The sequence below is a fragment of the Erinaceus europaeus genome, chromosome 6, assembly GCF_950295315.1.
Source record: "Erinaceus europaeus chromosome 6, mEriEur2.1, whole genome shotgun sequence".
Taxonomy (NCBI): Eukaryota; Metazoa; Chordata; class Mammalia; order Eulipotyphla; family Erinaceidae; genus Erinaceus; species Erinaceus europaeus.
Window position 1 is genome coordinate 47,150,484 of NC_080167.1, and position 18,704 is coordinate 47,169,187.

At 41.0% G+C, this 18,704-nt stretch overlaps 2 long non-coding RNA genes across 3 annotated transcripts in view; one reads left to right on the forward strand and one right to left on the reverse strand.

Moving 5' to 3' along the window:
• The window catches only part of LOC132538920 (uncharacterized), a 33,166-nt gene extending 21,626 nt beyond the window's left edge, over positions 1–11,540 (reverse strand). The window contains exon 1 of the long non-coding RNA XR_009550239.1: positions 11,455–11,540. This is a non-coding gene — a long non-coding RNA (uncharacterized LOC132538920). The remainder of the gene's footprint in view (positions 1–11,454) is intronic.
• LOC132538923 (uncharacterized) overlaps positions 1–18,704 on the forward strand; it is an 839,470-nt gene that overhangs the window by 219,677 nt on the left and 601,089 nt on the right. The window lies entirely within an intron of this gene.

Sequence of the window (18,704 nt, forward strand, 5' to 3'; positions counted from 1 at the left end):
CAGTTCATGGTAGGTAAGATGTTCTGGTCCTCTCGTGTGATCTAGAAGTCAACCAAGCATGAGAGCTTGTCTCTCAACAGCAGACAATGGAGACAAAGCAAATCTAGGAATTCATACCCCACAGAGCATTCCCACCACAATTGCAGTGGACAGTGGAGGATGAGGGGGTCCTCCTAGCTTGAGTGACAGCACAAGTGTAAGTGAATTTTGAACTACCTTCTTCACCAGCACTAGGCATTTGAGAAGTGACTGAGATCCTTTAAGCTCAGTGTTCCTTCAGGAATGCTTCCCAACTGACTGCCAGAGTCCACAAACATTGAGGAAAGGAATTCTGTCAGCCCCTATGGTCAGATGTTGCCAAATGACATTCTGCAAAAGTTTCAAATGCCTCTAATAGGACTACGTGACTCCTCGAAGCCCTGGTCAGTGTTAGGACACCATGGGTTGGGTTGACTGTTGCTTTCTTTTCTCCAGATCAAAGACCTGGGGGAAGTTAGTGAGGTGGGTGGGAGGGGTGTTTACTTGGGGAATGGAAAATCCAGGAAACTCCTCTGTTACATAGAGTTAGCAACAGCTTTCTCACTCAACAAGTGTGAGTAGGTTATTGGGGGCTAGTCTAAATATGTGTAGGGGTGGGCTGGGGGTAGGAGCTCAAACAAGAATGTCTATTCATGCTTCTTTCTAGCAATCATTGTGCTCATCACAGAGGACCAAACTGCAGATTATCCTTGCCCTATCTTATTGTGTGGGGCACTGTTTTGATTTTCCCTAAAACAGGCACCATATACAGATGGTGACAGAAGGAAAAGGTAATCACAGAAGCATATCATGAAGGGCCTTGACTTTGGATTTGATCTGGTCACTTCCCATAGTGAATTTATTATTTGGATTCTTAGTCAAATCAGTTTATCACCACCTGTCAAGGCAATTCTAGGAAAACAGACTAATGTCCACAGATTGAAGAGACTTTGAGGAAAGGCATAGACTTGCTCTCCACACCCTTTGAAGAAGACAGAGCTCCTTATCTATGGATGGCTGACAAACCATTTCCAAACATAGTGGATTAAAACCCTTCATTATTCCTTGTGGTTCTTGGTTTATCTAAGGTGGTTCTTTATTGGAGAGTGTTATACGAAAGCCTGTTGCTTGGGTGTTTATCATTCCTAAACTGGGAAGAGTGCAACATGTGGGGGATAAACACTGGGGGTCCTCTCTTTGGTCTCCTCTGTTGACTTCTGGAAATTTTACATCATGGCCCAGAGGTCCAGAGATGTGTGGCAAAATAGAAATAGATGATAGGTAGATAGATGGTTGATAGATAGACAAATGGGGGGCTGGGTGGTGGTGCACTGAGTTGAGCAGACATGTACAATGCACAAGGACCTGGGTTTGAGCCTCTGGTCCCCACCTGCAGGGGGAAAGCTTTGCAAGTGGTGAAGCACTGAGGCAGGTCTCTCTCTCTCTCTCTTTCCCCCTATCACCCCCTTCCTTCTCAATTTATGGATGCATCTATCCAATAAGTAAATAAATAAAATACCAAAAATAAAAATTAATGAAAGCAGATTTAAAAAGAAAGATGGATGGATGGTGAACGGGGAAATAGATAAATGGATGGGTGTGGGTGAATAGATAGATGGACTGGTAGATGCTGTGTAGGTAATTTGATAGATAGATGGATAGATTCAAAAAACCTTTGACCAATTACATTATAACCTGAGAACTTCCACATCGCCTCACTAAAACTGTCACTAGGAAAGGCGGAGCAGATCTTACTCTTTGACAAAGAGATGACATTGTCCTGAGTGACTGCACGGGAAATACTGAAATACTGCTGCTAATTTTTTTTTGGGGGGGAGGGGTGGAATCTGCACCACAAACTGCTAGTCCCAAACACATTAGTAGGAATCCAGGTCTCTGCTTTCTACCTGATAGAAACAATGAACCTGTTCACATAAGATGCCTTGCAGGTCACTTTGATTGTGACTTTATAGAAAGGTCAGTCCCTCTGTCACTCCCCACAACCCAAGACCTCTGCTCCTGACCAGTGCTCTGGAAGCCACATCCTATACAGTGGCTGCTGCACTCTCCTGGGGCTCTTTTCAATGTTTCTGGCCCAAAGGTAGAACTTCTCTGACTAGTCTCTGAAGGTCTTTTAGATGTAGATAGCAATAGGGGTGGGTGCTCACATGAGTTCCTTTAATGATGAAAGAACTCAATCAGATTAATCTACTATAATACTAATCATGTTAATCTTCTCTCACCACAGCTACCTACAGATATGATTTATCTTTAATTAATAACTGTCATTTCACAATTAAGAAGATGGAGTCTCATGGTCCGGGAGGTGGCACAGTGGATAAGGCACTGGGTTCTCAAGCATGAGGCCCCGAGTTCAATCCCTGGCAGCACATGTACTAGAATGATGTCTGGTCCTTTCTCTCTCTCCTCCTATCTTTCTCATTAAAAAATAAATAAAATATTTTTTAAAAAAAGAAGATGGAGTCTCTTAGAATAAATGCATGAGGCCATATTATATTCAGAGAGATTCTGAAAACACGAGAGTGCTTAGAAAGAGCCAAGTGAAATGGGAAATGATTTTTAAAGCTATTGTCTCATGAAAAGTGGTTACAGAGATTTCTAGCCTAGTCAAGAAAGGTATGTGGATGTTATCTTTAATGAATTTGAATGTGTTTCCTCTGGGAAAAGATTACATTTAGAGATTTAAATGATGGTTTAAAACCATGTCTGAAGTCTTCATTGATCCTGTTGATGCTAGTTTCACCTTCAGCATTGACTCAAAAGTTTTTATTGTTAAGTGAGTCATGTATTCTTACATATTATACGGGGCATAGGGAAAGTCTCATAATTACTTTGTGTCCTTCTCTAGCACCAAGTAATATTCTGGACACACAAGAGATACTTAGTAAGGGTTGACTCACTGACACTTGTTGACTGCTTGACTACAGGTTGTTGTTTAAAGGTGATGCCTTATTGTTGGTTGGAAGGAAAAAAAAACAGTGAGTAAGTGAATAATACAGTGGTATTCACATAGTCAAATTAATTTTCTCTTTATTGGGAGGGAATTAATGGTTTATGGCCGACAGTAAAATACAGTAGTTGGTACATGTGTAATATTTCTGTTTTCCACATAACACTCTAATTTCCCACCTAGGTCCTCCTCTGCCATTCTGTTCCAGGACCTGAACACTCCGTGAACCCCAGAGTCCTTTACTTTGCTGCGATACAACAAATTCAGACCAAGTTCTGCTTTGTGTTTTCCCTTATGTTCTTGTTTTTCAACTTCTGTCTATGAATGAAATCATTCCATATTCATCTTCTCTTTCTGTCTTATCTTAGTTAATATGATTCCTTCCATCTTTACCCAAGATGAGGTGAAGAAGGTGAATTCATCATTTTTAATAGTCGAATAGTATTCCATTGTGTACATATACAGTCTGATTAGTTTTTCACCATCCACTCTGCTTAACCAAATGAATGGGCTTTTACAGATGAATAGAATGTAGAACCCTGTTACCTTATCTACCAAGCAGCTTCTTTCAGGGTCTCTGTGCTGTTTGTAAGCACATGAAACTTTTACCAGGCATTCTCAGAGGGCCTCCATTGTGCACAGCTTGGAAAGGAAGTTCATTACTCTCTAGGAATGAATGTGTGCAACGAGGCCTGATGTGCTATAAATCAATTCAATTCAGATCCATAAACTACAGGGGACTGACAATCTGTGGGAGGGAGTCTGGGGGTCCAGAATTATAGTGTGTAAGATGTGGCTGTGACTTACAGATGTTTATAAGTCCAGCTGATGTCCCTTCAAGGTAAGAATGTGTCTTGGTTTTCTGTGTTCAGTCCTTTCTGATTCTGCAAACATTTCTTGGAAATTTTGCTAGGTGCTGTAAGTACAGAAATGGTGTTGGAAGTATATATATATGACTTAAAACTGATGAGAGAGATAAGATAAATAGCTAAGCTGATGAGTGTATGTGTCTATGTATGCTGCTGGTGGTGTGTATGGTATATAGATCCTGTGTAAGAGTATGGTGTGTTCAGTGTGTATATTGTATGCATGTGTAAGCTGGGAGATTAATGTGAATTTAGTTCACTGGTCTCATTACCTTTGTAACCCCAAAGTTTGCTCTAGACCACCTGACTCCATTCTTTGGCCCCTTCAAACTGGCAGCCTGTTGTTTGACTACTATTTCACACCTTTTCATTCTTCACCAATACTATAGCCAGAGATTCCATTTTCTAATTCATTGAACACATACAAATGGTGACCAAAGAAATTCCTCACAACCCCACACTCATCAGCTCAATGCTAGCCTGCCATGAGCTATTTCTGTTGGGATGAAGTGCATGAATTGCTACTTTTACACCTTGAGCCTAATCCCTCCTTTCTACACCAGAACCCTTTCCTTCTGACTTCCTCCTCAAGAACATCACTTCAGAGTCTCTCTCCTGCATTTTTTTTTCTTTCTCTCTGAACAGTTCTTTCCTACTACTATCAAACTTGCTGAAATATCTATTTTCAAAAGATATCTTTCCCTGGGCCCTACTCCATATCTCTAGATTCCTTCATGGCCAAGCTCTGGTCAAACTCTTGAAAGCATCTTTTATTTTCCATGCCATCACTGCTCACCATTCCTTCTTTCTTGCATCACTTATAATCAAGACTTCCTCCACCATGTGACCTATTTGTTTCTTGTTTCCAGAGACCCTCATGAAAATAAAGCCTATGGTAAATTCTGAGCTCTCTTCTGACCTGGCAGAACTTGTTCCATGTTATATAGTCAATCCTCCTTGAGACCTTAGTGTCATGGTATCAGTCCACACTCTCTCTTCCTTTCTATTTGCCCCCACCCCCTTTTATAACTTTATTGGGGAGGTCAATGCTTTACAGTACTGCTGTTACACATAGGTACAGTTTCTCATCTCCCTGTGATAGGTGTATGTAAAACTTTCTCACCATTTGTCCCTTTTAGATAGGGGAGTATCTCCAACTTGATGCTATGGTTCCCCATCAACCTAGATCTATTCTGAATTTTCTTTTTGAAATTCACATCAATTCACTTAAACCTAAACTGTGGTTTTCCTATAATAAAACAATGGCCAGTGTTGTAGTAGATTTGACCCATAAGTGACCAGTTTAGCAACTTTTTCTTGTTCTTAATTTTCCTTGAAGTTAGTGTAACATAATTAACTTTAAACCTGACCTGCTTACAGTCATCCTTCACCTTTGTTTGAAGATAGGCTCCCACCCCCTAGTGTTGGTGTCCCTCACCATCCCACTAACAAAGAGGAAATCTCTTCCATGGTTGAAGTTGTTGCTTACTTTGGTGGGTGGCCATGCCCTTATGCCTCCTAACTGCCTTTTCTCTCTTTGGATTAACTTGGTTTCTTTATTTTTCTTTCAGTTTTGCTTAGTGAAACTGAAATTTCAACATTTCACATTGCCAGGGCCATTCTCTCTGTCACAGTATCTAATTCATGGGTGGTGGGGCGGGGGGAGAGAATACTGAAAGCAAGATGACGAGTCTTCTAATCCCTTCTGCTTCTCTCTTTTCTATTTGTGCCTCAAATGTTGGAATGAAGCACAGCTCTGGAATGTCGTGTGCCTTTTAACACACCCCATCTAGGGGAAATTACCCACCCAATTGTATCTGATAAGATGAGAGAGGGATCCGGGAGGTGCATCAGCTCTTGGGGAACTGTTTCTCTTGAAAAGATTCCTGAAATAACCAGGTGGTTCTCAAGCTCCAGCCAGAGAATGTAGTATGGTGGCCAACAGATAGACTCTGAAACCAGAGTTTGAATAGTCTGATCCACCTGTTACTAACTAGCAACCTCATCTCCAGCTGGGCATTGAATCTCTTTACAACTCAGCTTTTTTTTTTTTTTCCTTCTACTGATATAACATGAGTTTACAATAAATAAGGTTTGGCGATGGAGGTGGGGACGAGTTAAGTTTCACAACTTTTGATGTGGATAATGCTAACAATATCCTCCACCGAAGTTGCAGTGCTGTCACACCACAGATCCATATACCACCTCCATTCTTCTGTTCTCTCCTGTAACCATCATCGTTTTCACAATGTCTAAGTATCAGTTTGGTTATTATTATTACTCTTTTTTATCGTCCATTTGTTTTGGTTATTTCTGTTCCACATACCAGTGAAATCATCCAGCAATTGTTTTTGATTTCCTGACTGACTTCTTTAGCAGAATCAACCTCCAGTGAGTTCCATTTATTTAGTCGTGAAAGGCATGCAGATTCTGCCATTTTTAGTGTCAGAGTAGTATTCCACCTAGCATCAAATCCACAGTTTTATTTGTTTATTTGCTTATTTATTTTTACTTCCACAAGGGTTATCACTGGGGCTTAGTGCCTGCACAGGGAGTCCTCTGCTCCTAGTAGTCATTTTTCCTTGCCCCCTTCCTTCCTTCCTTCCTTCTTTCCTTCCTTCCTTCCTTCCTGTCTTCCTCCATTCCTTCCTCTCTTCCTTTCTTCCTCCCTTCCTTCCTCCATTCCTTCCTCCCTCCCTCCCTTCCTTCCTTCCTGTCTTCCTTCATTCCTTCCTCTCTTCCTTTCTTCCTCCCTTCCTTCCTCCATTCCTTCCTCCCTCCCTCCCTTCCTTCCTTCCTTCCTTCCTTCCTTCCTTCCTTCCTTCCTTCCTTCCTTCCTGTCTTCCTCCATTCCTTCCTCTCTTCCTTTCTTCCTCCCTTCTTTCTTTTACTTGATAACACAGAGAGAAATTTAGAAGAACTCGGGACAGAGAGGAAAAGAAAAAGAGAGACAGCTGCAGCTTGTGAAGTTTCCCCCCTGCAGGTAGGGATCAGGGGCCTGAACTTGAGTCTTTGTGCATGGTAATGTGTGTACGCCACCACATGTGCCACTGCACAGCCCCTCTCACAGCTTCATTATCCATCTGTCCGTCTATGGGCACTTAGATTGATTCCAGCTCTGTGTTACTGTGAATAGTGCTGCTGCAAACATAGAGCAAACCTTGATTTTCTAAACTGCAGAATGACAGCAACCCAGGGATGCACAATCATTTGGAGCACTAGGCTGGGGCCTATGGCACTGTGACAGAGCTTGGAGTAGGTCCATAAAGCTCCACTGCTGATGACTGTCATCTACAAAGTGTAGAAACTATGAGCCCAGACACAAAATCTCCTGCCTGGCTACTCTTCAGAGCTTCAGAGTCATAGGGAAAAGAGCTCTTTTGATCGGGATTTCCTGTCAATAACCCTTATGCATTTGTTTTTATGCCCAAGGTCCATCTTGGACCTTCATGCATCTATTCCTACTTTCCACAAGGGAAAATGCCCCCTAGAATTAATGGAACTAGTGGTGTCAAGTTTTTAGTGATGTAGATCTAATTTATACATTAATCTATCAGTTCGTATCAGTAAAACAGTAGAAATATTTTATCATGGCAAGTCAGGTAAGAGATAAGACAATGAAATGTTGGAGGGCCTTCAAGGTCATTTAATGGGAGAGCTGTCACTTATAAAAATCAAACTGATTGAATATTAAGACTGCTTAGGCAGTCTTTAAGATAGCCAGCTCATGGAACTGAAAAGTAAGCTGCCCAAAAGTGTTTCTTGCCTGATACAAGACTTCATGAGGACTTCCTAGGTTTTTTCCAAGTCTTGGAAAGTTCTCAATAGCATTTAGAGTCTTAATTATCTCTTTGCAGTAGGCTATCTTAGATATGTTTCTTCCTGCAAGGCACCAAAAAATCTACATCTGATCATGCTTACATACCACAAAACTTAACATGACCTGTTCCAAGTCTGATAGAGAAACGCAGACATGCAATGGTTATTCCAGGTGACTCAGTGAACAATGCTAAGGGACATTCCCTAAGAATATTCTAAATAGGTCTTGGTTATCAAGTTGACAGTTTTACTGCTGGGGAAGTTTGCTGTCTGACAAATCAAGTATGAAGATTTGTTCCTATAGAGATAAGATCTTGGTAAAATCTATCATGCAATGGAAAAAAATGGTAAATGAAGAAAAAAAATTCAACTTCTCTTGAGCTAAACTATATGATTTGAAATGAATTTGTTGAGCTGTCCCTCAGAATCTCATTTGGATCAAAGTATGTAAAAATATTTTTAAAAATTATAAAGAAAAAAAAACCTACTTATATTATTTTATCACCCAGACATATTAGTAAACAACTTGGTTTCTTGTCCTTTAATTCTTTACCTCCATTGTCTAGAAATTCTGTATTAAAACTATTGAGTCATTAATAAAATGAATTAATCATTAGATGAATTAGACTTATGCTGTATCAAAGCAGTTACCTTTTGAATATGTGGAGACATCTTGGGGAAAGATCTGATCTCAATGTGCATCTTAAAGTCAAAGATAGACCAGCAATTTTCTTGCTTTCTTCCACTGTTTCTTTCTTTCTTTTAATGTTTTTTATTATATTTATTTATTTATTTATTGGATAGAGATAGTCAGAAATCAAGAAGGTAGTGGAGATAGAGAGGGAGAGAGGTAGATACCTGCAACACTGCTTTAACACTTGCAAAGCTTTTCCCCTGTAGGTGAGGACCAGGGTTAGAACCTGGGTTCTTGTGCACTATAACATGTGGGCTCAACCAGGTGTGCTATCACACCAAGCTCCCTTCCACTGTTTCAATATGGCACCACTGAGCAGTATTGAGTGGCATTCTGTGGCACATAAGCTATGCCCACACCAAAAAGGATTGTTACAACAAGAAAAAAAAATATTTGGGGCCGGGTGGTGGCACGCCTGGTTGAACGCACATGTTACAATGAGCAAGGACCTGGGTTTCAGCCCCCGGTCCACACCTGCAGAGGGAAAGCTTCATGAGTGGTGAAGCAGGGCTGCAGGTGTCTCTCTCCCTATCTCCCCATTTCTCTCAATTTCTGGCTGTCTCTATCCAATAAAAATAAAGACAATAATTTTTTTTTTTAAAAAAGAAAAAAATATTTGAGGACCAGGCACTAGAATATGCAAGAACATGGGTTCAAGTCCCAATTTTCCACCTGCAAGGGAGGAGCTTCAATTGCACTGAGCCCTAGGAATAACCCTGGTAGCAAAACAAACAAAAAACATTATTTGTTGACTATTCCTATGTGTCACATGACTGAATCCCCTCACTCAGATCCAGTGATCTAGTACTGGGACACAGAGATTAAGAAACATTTACAAAGTTGCAGAAGGCCCATTAATTCTTTAATTAGGCTGCCTGATTCCAGAGCCTGGACCCCTGAACAGCCATAGAACAAATGATTTGTAGGTACTTCACATTCTATATTCTTAGGGGGCATTCCAAGCCAGCTCTTGCATAGAATCTCTCTTCCCATCCGGGGAGGTCTTGGAGTATCTATTTTCAAATACCACCATGGTATTTATATCTGCTGCCAAAACATTCCTTCCATTTAGTCTATTTTTTTTTAATCTCTGTAAAATCCACAAGTTTTGCATAGACAAACTTTGACACATACTTTATATTCTAATACCAATTCTGACCTTTGTACTTTTAACCTTTCCCATTCTTTTCAGTGGTTCACTCCCCGTGACAATTTCCTCCTTTGACTGGAGGTTCCATGTAGGGACACTTTTGTCCCCCAAGTGTCACTGGCATAAGGTACCTAAGCGTCTTTCTCTCCCCCTCTCTGTCGTCCCCTTCTCTCTCTATTTCTCTCTGTTCTATCCAACAACAACAGCAATAACAACAACAATAGCAACGACTATGACGATAAACAACAAGGGCAACAAAAGGTGGGGGAAGGTCCCTAAGCAAGGACTCCTGATCTAAGCCTGGCCTCTCAGAAAAAGTTCCCTGTCTCTTTAGTTTCTACTGCATCTATCTCCCCAGACTTCTGAGAAGATGAAAAATAAATCTTTTCTTTTTTTCTATAGTTACATGATAGACAGACAGACAGACAGACAGACAGACAGACAGACAGATAGATAGATATGGATAGAAAGAAAGAATAAAAGAGGCACAGAAGCTTCCTTCAACATGGTGGGGTCGAGACTGAACCTGGGCCACACAGATGGCAAAGCAGTGTACAATCTCAGTGAGCTATTTTGTGTCAGCCTTTCAAAACAGAAATCAAGTTTTTTTTTAACCATCTCTAATACTTTGCCCCTGGGAGACAAGCTTGTTTCTAGCAGTTCCTTTTCCTGTTGGCAGAGACAAAGTCAAAGAGAGATGCTCTTTGGGGGGCTACGTAGCCAGCTGTGCAAAAGGCAGAGATAGGGGGTAAAAACTGGGCTTGAGGGTCATCTGCAGAGTCATCAAACTGTCCCTCCGTCATATTTTGTCTGAACTCTTCCCCATCAGTGGAAACATTTCACTACTCCCCACTGAAACTGCCACATTCACGGGCCTAGTCACTGCCTGCTCCCCTTGCTGACTTTCAGACTGCTGCCATGTTGTTTTGCTTTCCTCAGGGGAATCTGTGTGGAATTAGATAGGAGTTCTAGAAGCTTCTTATTTTAAAGTTCATTTTTTAAAAGTGAAGTGTAACACTCCATAGAGATGGGCTCTTTTTTTTTTTTTTCCTCCTGTCTTTACTTATAGTCAGTTAAAACCAAAAAGCAAAAAGCAAAAAATAGTTGATGCAGCCAGGGAAATATCCCCCTGGGTAGAGAGTAGGATCTGAAACTCTGAGACTCAAATGATAAATGTACCAGAGTGGTTCTCTTTCTCTCTCTATTTATCTACCTACCTATCTCTCTCTGTCTCTCTATGTCCCTGTGAAGTTAATCTCAAGCAAATACATTATTGAGATGATCATATTAATTTCAAAATAAACTTCAAAATTGTTCTTTAAACACAAACAAACAAATAAAAACAGTTAGGTCCAGGTGGTGGTACACCCAATAGAGCACACTTATTTTTTATAATTTAATTTTATTAGTGATTTAATGTTGATTTACAAAATTATAAGATAAAAGGGTATCTGCCTTCTCTTCTCTATGGTCCTGCCTTCTCTTCCATTCTAAGTCACACCTACACCTATTATTGCATCAAATGTCCTTTCTCTTTTCCTCTTTTCTCTCTGAGTGCTGATGGAATAGCAGTTCAGAGCCCTCTGTCATCTCCCTCTATCATTTCTCCCTAGAGCACACATATTAACATGGACAAGGACACAAGTTCAAGTCCCTGGTCCCCACCTGCAGAAATAAAACTTCACGAGATGTGAGTAGTGCTGTAGATCTCTCTCTCTTCCCTCTCAAGTTGTGTCTTTATCAAAAAGTAAAAATAAAGCAAAAAAAAGAAAAATGCTATCGGGAACATAGAACTGCTGTGCAGGCACTGAGCCCCTAGTGGCAATTAAAAAACCAGTTGATGGGGAGTCGGGTGGTAGTGCAGTGGGTTAAGTGCACTCAGCGCGAAGTCCAAGGACCTGTGGAAAGATCCCGTTTCGAGGCCCCAGTTCCTCACCTGCCAGGGGAGTCGCTTCTCAGGTAGTGTAGCAGGTCTGCAGGTGTCTATCTTTCTCTCCCCTCTGCTCTCCATTTCTCTCTGTCCTATCCAACAACAATGACATCAATAATAATTACAACAATAAAACAATAAGAGCAACAAAAGGGAAAATAAATAAATGAATATTTTTTAAAAACAGTTGATAATGATATTTATTTATTTATTTATTTATTTATTTATTTATTTATTTAAATGAGTGAGACATACAAAGAGGCAGAGAGACCAGCACTGCTCAGCTCTGGCTTATGTTGTTTCTGGATTTGAACCTGGACCGTCAGAGCCTCAGGCATGAACATCTTTTGCAGAACCACTAGGCTGTCTCCTCAGCCCAATTTCTATTTCTTCAGTGACAGGTCAGAGTTCAGATAGCTCGAATTCTTTCCCTTTCTTACTGATCATAGTCTGCATGGTAAACCACATAACTCGAATTGATATTTGTGTTGTAGTCTTACTAAGAGGGAATACAATAAAACAATCTCAGCTATGTATACCTTGACTGCTAAAACAGCAACACTTCTCTCTCTGTCTCTGTCTGTCTCCCTCTGTCTCTGTCTCTGTCTCTCTCTCTCTCTCACACACACACACACACACACTCACACACACACACACACACACACTCACACACACACACACACACACACACACACACACACACACACACACACACTAATGACCAGATTGACAAAAAGGATGTTATATTCAGGATTAAAATGCTCGAGGTGGTGGTAGTCACCAGGACTTCTGAAACTGTATACATTTTCTCTGTTCACTTGCCAGGACGTTCCATCACCTCAACAATGTCCCCAGGCCAGACTCCCCACCTGGGCAGGAAAAGCACCCAGGTTTGGTGTTGTCATTCTCTCCAGGAAACTCCATCCAGAAGTTCTAAAGCCAATAATCCCTCTCCCCTGCTCCTCCCTCCCCAGCTGTTCCCGCATACACGCCCTGAATTAATAGGGAAGGCAAACAAGGGCACCATTCATAAGGGGAGCAAGAACAGAACACATACTTAGGTGTGTAAACAAACAACTTGCTTATTATACAAACCAGGTATAATAATTTTCTTATGGCAATAACTCCAAAGTATCTCCGCAAAATACCTGTCTGTGATCTTTTATAAGTTTATTTATTTATTTATTATTTATTTATTCATTCATTTTTGCTGCCAGAGTTATCGCTGGGGCTTGGTGCCTACATGGTTCCACTGTTCCAGGTGGCCTTTTTTTTTTTTTTTGTAGAGGCTGAATGACAGAGAGATAGACAAGGAGAGAGAAGGAGAGACACCTGCAGCATTATTCTACTGCTCATGAAGCTTTCTCTCAGGGGGCCTCACAGGTAGGACTGGGGGGCTTAAGCCAGGGTCCTCACTCATGTGTGCTCTTCTGGGTATGCCACCACCCGGCTGGCCACCATTTTATTTAATTCTTATTCATTTAACATTGGTTTACAATAATGTAAGTTTAAAAAATTATTTAATAGAACAGAGGGAAATTGAGAGGGGGAGGGAAGGATGGAGGGGCAGAGCAAGGGAGAGAGAGAGAAAGAGATAACCTGCAGATCTGCTTCAATGCTTCTCTCTTGCAGGTAGGAACCTGGGGCTTAAACATGTGTCCTTGTGCATGGTAATGTGTGTACTTAACTGAGTGTCCCACTGCCCGGCCTCACACTATTATAAAATTTCTGGAGTATAGTTTTATACCTACACATGTATGTATAAGACTCCTCATGGCCAACTCCTCATGGGGCACGAGCGCTTCCACACTATGATCATCATCTCTGGCATTATGCTATTCTACTGCAGAATACTGTGCCCCAGTATGGTTCCGTAGCCCCCATGTCCACTTGGTCGATTCCAAATTATATTCCTCCATGAGGATAATTTCTGGAACCATCCCTTCCACCCCGGTCCCATGGCTGCCAGTTCTTAGCAATATCGCCCCACCAGATATTCGTCGGGATGCGGCATCATCTAAGTTCATTTCCCACGTCTACGCTTGACCAGATATTCGTCGGGATGCGGCATCATCTAAGTTCATTTCCCACGTCTACGCTTGACCAGACCTGCCAATATACACGGATATCTTCGCCCACCCTGTCCAACGCTTGACGTCTCATCACCCAATCTGGTCCCCTATACCTACACTGAACTTCTCTGTTCCAGACTCTTGGAAACAGAGTTGGCCGTCAGCTGAGGTAAAGAACAAACACCTCATCACAGACCCCTGCAAGCGTCAACCCGGCTTTGACCTAGCATGTTATGATTGGGCCCTCCTCAATCGCTATCAAACAGGCCATGGCCGGTGCGCCTCTATGTTCCATCGCTGGGGAGCCAGAGATGACCCGAACTGCCCCTGCGGCTACAGACAGACTATGACCCTGATAGTCAACGACTGCCACCTCTTCAGATTCAAAGGAGGTCTCTAAACTTTACATCAGGCTCAACCTGACGCTGTTGACTGGCTACGGAAGAAGGGCAAACGCTAGAAGAAGAACTGCCCGGCCTCACACTATTATAAAATTTCTGGAGTATAGTTTCATACCTACACATGTATGTATAAGACTCAGAGCCACCACCAAAGTTCCATTTCTCTGCTTATACTCTGCTTATACCTATACTTATCACAGGCAGGTATCAAAAATTTTCATGCTACTATTATTATTATTACTACTAATACTTAAAGAGAAATGTAAGTTTTATATTTATATTTGAAAAATTAAATTTGAAATTAAATGATGATGAATACTTTCTCAAGACCACTCAGGGGAGTGTGAGCTATACAGGGTAGAGTAAGGCTGAGAATTGGAGAGTCCAAGGTTTGGATTCAGAAGTCCCAGGTTTTTGTGTTTCTGGTGACTCACTGTGTGGCCTGAAGACAACAGCTTACTATCTCTGTTCCTCAGCTTCTTACCTGTAACATGAAGCCTTAAGAAGCCCTTTCCGTAGACATACACCCAAGACAAAACAGATCATGACACACAGAAAGAGCTTTCATCTATTATCTCCTATGATAGAAGGAACTGAGATAGATGGGCTGGTCAATTTAAAGGAGCACAGAGAACTCAGAGGGAGGCACTGGTTCTGATGACATGCGCCATGAATTGTAAAGAGTTTTGAATACCTGCAGATCTGGAGTAAGTAAAAGCAAATCATTCACAGTCACCTGGTAACAGGGAATAGCTAAGAGCTGAATGAATTCATTTTCTACTGGTGTGTGGGAGGGAGGAGATCATTGAGTAGTTTGTTTACTTGTTTCTTTGTTTACTTTTCAGATGGAGAAAGAGAGAAACTGAGAGGGAAGGGGAAGATAGAGAAGAGGGGGTAAGAGAAATACCTGCAGCATTGCTTTACCATTCATGGAGCATTCCCCCAGCAGGTGAGATCCACAAGTTTGAACCTGGGTCCTTGCTCATTGTAACATGTATGCTCTACCAGAGGGCCACCACCTGGCCCCTATTTACTTATTTTTTATTGTCACCAGGGCTATTACTGGGAGTTGGAGCCTGCACAAAACCCACTGGTCCCAGTGGCCATTTTTATCCTTTTTAAAAGGAAAGGTCCTTTTATTTGATAGAACAAGGAGAAACTGAGAAAGAAGGGGGAGCTGAGGATAAAGAGAGACTCCTGTAGCATTCCTTCACTGCTGTGAAACTTCTCTCCTTATAGGTGGGGCCAGGGCTTGAACAGGAATCCTTGCATGTAGTCACATGCACTCTACGGAGTGCACCACTTGCATAGTCCCTGCCTGCTGAGTGGATTTAATAGAATCATGTATGGAAATTCCATAGTACCTAAATTAAATGCTTCTTGAATGTTGGTGATTATTATGTTTTGTTCCATTTTACCCATATATTTTTTTTTACAATATAAATACAAATTTGCATGTGTTTTATTTCTACATGACAATGATATTGATAGTATATTTAAATGGAGGGCTAGATAGATAGTTCACTGGGTAGGGCACATGCTTTGCTACATGTGCGGCCCAGGTTTCAGTCTCAACACTGCACAAAGTGTGTGGCTCTGGGAGATGCTTCAGTCACGTAGCATGTAGCTGTGTCTTTCTGTTTCTGTTTCTTTCTGAAAGAATCAGCCTGGCTTTGTGCAATGCAGTCATGCATGTATGAGGCCTTGGTGACACCAAAAAAGAAAAATAAAGATTAGACTGGAAAATATGTACTTGATGACATACAGCAATAGTGATTGAATCAATGTCAAGACTTATGCAAGTAACAGTCAAATCATAATCAAATGTCGCTATGACCTCCTGACTTTTCCCTATAGCTGGAGAAAGTGCTGGTGGGAATGTCTTTCCAGTCAAGGGCAAGGAGATGTGGAAGACAGTTCCTAGGCCCAGGGGAGACCTGGAGGGAGAACGCCACCTACTGAACATGGGATTCCAAATGCTATCTCTTCATCATGAGAACTTAATGATCATCATAAACTTAATAAGATGTAACACTTTATAATCATTAATTAGTTAATCGGCAAAGCATCTTTGTGAAGTAGAAAAGGGTCATTACCCCTATTATTATTACTCACATGGGGGGGGGGGAGGAAAAAGATGTTGAGACATTAGCCATGACTCCCAAACAACCAGTGTCTACTTCCTGTGGTGACTCAGGAGAAGCCTCAACCGCTAATAAGGATTGAAATCCAGTGTTTGGGATCAAGTCCTTGAGTGCCTCATTGCCTTTCACCTTCTGCATGTCTATCTGCCTTCCAGATCTGTGGAGTCACTAATCTCTGTTCATGTTTAGTTCTTCCAGTCATTTCTTTCCAAGGAAAACAGAAACTTTAAGAGGAAAGCCTGTCCTTAGTGTTTGTATGACTAACGCAGGAAGTGATGGAGGCCTTCAGCCAGGTTTCTGTGTTCTTCTACAATTGCCTGGTGAAGAGGGTAGACCTCCGACTTCTTTTCAAAGAAGGAAATTGGATCAGTATCCATATTTTTTTATCTTTTGCCAAAATTCCTTAGTAGAAGACCAGCTTGCTCTGGATTGCATTACTTGATGTTCCAGCCTAATTTTCCTCTAGTAGGTTTAATTTAGAAGGCTTAAATCACTCATTTCCATTCTTCCTGTTTTCTTCTATGCCTTGTAATAGGTTGTAGTAATGACAGAACACAATGCTTCTAAATATGGAAACATTATTGCACTGATGTTGGTATCACTGGATAAAATGTGCCTCAAACCAAAATGATAAGTGAGATAAGTCAAAAAGAGAAGAATGAATACTGGATCATCTCACTCATAGATCAAACGTAAAAAGAGACAAAGAAAACAAAGTAAAGCTCAAACTGGGTTTTGGTGTATTGCACCAAAACAAATTATTCTAGGGGGTGGGGGCAGGGAGGAGATGGGGAGGGGAGCAGTAGGGGGGGACTCTGGATCATCATGCTGGTGTATGATGGTGGAAAAGGACCTAAGTTGGGGATGAGCATGTTTTGTACACACCTATCATTGGAAAATGAGGTAATTGGCCTATAGGTCAACAACTGTACTGTAAACCATTAAACCCCTCAATAAAATGATGAAAGAAAAACTATGCTTTATTGCAGCTGATCTGACTCACATTCTGCTTTCTCTGATCTATTTGTAAGTTCAAGCTATAAAGCAATTTTACAACACATTTATCAAATCAAAGCAGAAACATGTAGGAACAGTCTATTCAATAAATCTTTAAATTACTCTACTTTTGGTTTTTCCTCACTTAGTGTTTTGCCAATTATTCATTCAATCAACAAACATATTTTAAGAACTAGGTGTCAGGATACATACCAAGTATGGGAAAAATGATACAGTGACTTCCACTGCTGCATACCAGAAGAGAGACACTGGAAGGTGTTTTATTTCTCCGGGTTTAAGTTTAAGCACCTTTAAGTGGGAAGTGTAACCCAGTGCCATGCTGCTCTTGGGAGAATCAGAAAAAGCAGTGGATGGAAAGTAATTAACCTATTGTCAAAAACCAGTGCAGTGCTAATAAAAGCTTGCATTTTTAAAAATTAGAAATTATTTTTAGATGGAAATTTAATTGAAATTAAATATTTCAACATCACCTGGTATATCTTCAGACCAAGAACTCCAAGCAGCCTTACTACCTATACTGATGTAACAAAGTAGTCTGGGAGTGACTGGGTGGGTGCTCTCGAGGTGTACCCTCTTCCTAGTGGTCAGGACTGCACTCCAGCATGGCTTCCCACTAGCCTTGGGTACCTCCCAAAGCAGGGGCACCCACACCACCCTATTTGCTAGGCAGAGGTAGGTGCTGGGCAGATAGCTTTTCCTCTGTCACTGGGAGAGTTAACTTTTGCCTCCCAATCCTCTGGGTAAAACTACAATGGTCCTAATCAGGTTCACCATTTTGTTTGGAGATGGAGACAGTCAAAACTCCTGTAACTACTGTGTTTCTCTTGTGTTCCTGAAGTCTAAAACAATAGTTCTTCTCAGGTGATGAGATACTGGTATCAGGTGTAAACATGTTATCTTGAGCAGATAAGAGAAACAGTTCAGTAAAGGCTAAAGGCTTGGAGCCACAGTATAGAGATGCCAACTTCTGTTCCTAGCTCTGTGTGGCAATTTACTTAATCTCTATTTGCCTCATTTTCTTCATTTATAAAATGGAGATAAGGATTGTGAGGTAGCTCAGCAGTAGAGAATTTGCTTTGTATGCATGAGGTCCTGAGTTCAATTTCCAGCACAGCATGAGAGCAACAAAAACAAAACAAGTGGAATTTTATGGGTGGTTGAGTATTACTTTGCACACATATATCTTCATAAAGTTTTTTTTTTTTTTAATTAAATGGGCCAGGAAGGTGATTTAACAATAAAATACACACATGAGATCCTGTACCACACTTAAAAAGAAAAAGTCAGTGAAATAGCTCACTTGGATAGTGTGTTGTTTTGTCAGATGTGAGACCGAGGCTTGCGTCCAGTGTTGTGGTCTCTTTCACTTTCTCTGACTCTATCTAAAAAAATAAGTACTTCAAATAAGTACTATGAATTGCAATATTAAAATATAAATCTACGTTACATCTAATTGTCATTTGAAACTTAATTTCTTACTTCATACTGGACTATCAAATCCAGTGTTTTCCTTTCTCATTTCGCCAGTACTAGTATGTAGGGTACTACTAACTTGAACATATTTTTTTTGTAATAATCTCAATTTTCTTCTCCTTAGTGCCATTTAACTAAAGTTTTTCTTG